The sequence below is a fragment of the Lycium barbarum genome, chromosome 8, assembly GCF_019175385.1.
Source record: "Lycium barbarum isolate Lr01 chromosome 8, ASM1917538v2, whole genome shotgun sequence".
Lineage (NCBI taxonomy): Eukaryota > Viridiplantae > Streptophyta > Magnoliopsida > Solanales > Solanaceae > Lycium > Lycium barbarum.
The window spans coordinates 33,537,689-33,541,295 of NC_083344.1; positions in this window are offsets into that span (position 1 = coordinate 33,537,689).

Below are 3,607 nucleotides of genomic sequence, written 5' to 3' on the forward strand. Positions count from 1 at the left end.
AGAAAAAGCAGGAAAAAGTAACAAAAACAGTTACTTCAAACTCAAGTGAAATGACCATAGTACATTATCTTTGAGTTTGAACCTAAGGTCATACATATTTTTTTATATGGAGCATTAATAGTTCATTATATTTGCATAAGTGATGTACTTTAGTCAATTTCCAAATATTTTGTTAAAAATTTAACGGAAAAAGGACAAAAATGCCCTTGAACTATTAGAAAAGGTCTAAAAATACCCTTCATCCATCTACTATGCTAAAAATACCCCTCAGTTCAACTTTTTGGCTCATTTATGTTCTTTGACGCTCAACATTAAATAAAAAAATATATTTAAATTATACATGACATTTTATTACTAGTCCGATTTTCTAAATCTGAAAAAATTGGATTTTTATAAAATCTGGAACTAATTTTATTTTAAAAAATGTGGTAAGCCCTTTTTCCAAAAAAAAAAAAAAAGGATTGGACCATGTGGAATTTTGTAAATCTGGAAAAATATTTTTTTTTTTTTTTAAAAAAGGGTGGAAAACCATTTTTTTAAATATGGAAAATTGAAATTTTTATTAAAATTTGAATTTTTTAAATCTTAAAAACTGAATTTTTTAAGTAAAATGTGCAAAACTAATACTCCATGGTTTTCTTCTATATTTAAAAAGAAATATTTTTCTGGATTTATTTTTTTTAAACACGGTTTTTCCACACTTTTTGTAAAAAAATCATTTTTTTTCAAGATTTCTATAAAGATCCAGTTTTTAAGATTTTGAAAAAAAGATATCCACTTTTTCCTATTATTTTTTTTAAGTGTCCTAAAAATAAAATCATGAAAATATAAAAAATTTAGGACAAAAAAAAATCAATTTTCCTGATTTAAAAAGAAAAACCATTTTTCCAGATATTTTAATTAAAAAAATCAAGCTTTCCAGTTTTCTTCTAAAAAATTAGTTTTCCTGATTCTTAAAAAAACCATTTTCCAGATTATTTTTTTTAAAAAAAAAATCAAATTTTCAGTAATAAAATTCCATGTGTAATTTAAATATTTTTTTTAAAAATTTAGTGTTGAATGTTAGTCAAAGGGCATAAATGAGCCAAAAAGTTGAATTGAGAGGTATTTTTAGCAAAATAGATGAATGAACGGTATTTTTAGATCTTTTCTAATAGTTTAGGGGCATTTTTGCCCTTTTTCGTTAACTTTTTAAAAAAATATTTGGGAGTTGACTAAAAGTGCACCACTTATGCAAACATAATGGACTATTAATGCCCCATGTAAAAGAACATGTACGGTTTTAGATCTAAACCCAAAGATAATGTTCTATTTTAGATGCAAACCCATAGAAATAAGCTAGAAGTCCTGTAGTCTTGACTTGCATCCATCTTTCACACCTCCAAGCTCTCACCAGGTGGTATGGTTTCAAATCTATTGAATTTTCTTCAGACTTCAGGTTTGTAGCATCAAGTCATGTGATTCTCTGCTGCAACTGACAAAATAAGCATGTACATTATGTGCTATCATATTCATGTAAGCTACATTAAGTTTCATCTGTTTAAGTCCTTCATTATAGGAATGAGCATGCATGCACACTAATACCACCCATCATGAAGTTCTCCAATAGTTAAACCAAGTGTAGTTAAGATTGTATGTCTATAGCCTTCCATCAACAACTGTTGATTAATTAACAGCAGTAGTATGCATGTTTGTGTTACACCTTGGAAATTTCCCCGTGAACGTATAATGAATAGACTAACGAAGAATACGGGTATATGATGTTTCAATGAGAAGGGAACGACGTTTGACGACCTTAAGTAAGATTTCAAAGGCAATTGTAATAAGAGATAGGTTATGCTCCACAATGACAAATCATAGGTTTTGAAAATGTAAAAAACATTGCAGATTTGCATTTTGGTCAGTCGGTCGTAAAATGAAATACGGACCGTAAAGTGGTATACGGCTCGTAAACTGCCAGGTCGTATTCCAACTTACAAAACTTCAACTTTCTGTCAAATGTTTAAATTGTTAAATACAACTTGGAATACGGACTGTAAATTGAAATACGGCCCGTAAACCGTGATCGTAAATCACCATGATCCTCAACATACCTTTCTGGTTTTGATATGCTTAAATACGACCACGAAATACGACCCGTAAATTGGAATACGGACCGTAAACTGGGTTTACGACCACTGTACACTTCAGCTACTGTTCATTCCGGATCAGATTTTAAGTCATTAAAAGGAGACCCAAACTCATAAAATTCATTTCATCTCCACGACATTTCTCTCTAGAAACCTCTAGCATACTCTCCACTCTTCACTTACAAGAAAACAAAGGAAATCAAAGATCAATATCAAGAATCAAGTGTATGGAACTCATCAAAGCTCATCCAAGTTGAGAAATTTCAAGAGAAGCAAACTAGGGTTTGGGTGCAAAAAGAACAATACCACTCAAGGCTTGTTCCTACAACTTCTAAGGTAAGTTTTATGGCCTTTACATGTTATTTAGGGTATAGAAGAGTTGAAACACTTGGATTATAGAAGGATGTAAGAAATATGTCATTAATGAGTGAATAGTGTCATGGTTGGATGATAGTTAAATTGAGCCATGATCATTGATAAATTGTGATTATAAAAATGGTATGAATGACATTTAGAACATAGAATAAGTATCCTATGTGAGAAAAATGCAATAATGGACCATGTCCATGATTATGGAGAAATTGAAGACAAATTATGAAATACGGATATTGTAAACGAATGATGAGTGTTGTCTATCATACTGAGAATGTTGTTATGAATATTTGAGAGTTGATATAGAATATGGGAAGAGTTGTATAAACGAAGGAAATGCTGCCCAATTTTCCCTAGAAATAGTCACGCGTTCCTATAGTCGATTAACTGATGTTGATGCGAATTCTCTTAAAGGTAAAGACGCGAATATTGAAGAGGAACGATCAAGCAGTAGAATAGCTAAAGGAAAAGGTATGTATGGCTAGTCCTTTCTTTCCAAGGCATGAATCCTATGATATGATATTATTTCCCTACATTTCCATGGCTTCCTTATATTCCGGAACCAAGAGCCTATGTTCATGGATAGCCACGTGAGATAAGGATAAGAGACATGTTATGAGCACGATAACGAAGATGATAAGCGTAAGGCTAAAGATTCTAGAGTTCATGGTATAATGTTTAAACAAAGCTAAAGACATTAACTACGATCTATTGATAATGCTTGATGTATACACTCACCTTATATACTAATTCCTTCAAGGAGAGGCGGAATACCTATGAATGCTCCATAATGTAAGCGGGGGCTCTCGACCTTACGTCACCCCGACATTGTTATAGATTGTCCATAAGCCTCAATGCATGTCCTATGACCAATGTTTCGGGAAACTACGTGTTATAGCCCGTACCTTGTACGTTCGGATATTTCGAGGTAGTCGTGGTACGTTGAAGGCAAGACCATTTTCCAAAACTATTTTAGTGTGCAAGTTGTTTGTGAATATTATTTATGAAAATACTAGTATGGAGATATTGATAAAGGCTAAGGGCGAAAAGGAAAATTCACAAAATGGCTCATGATAATATTGCGGAAGGCTAGGGGCAAAATGGGA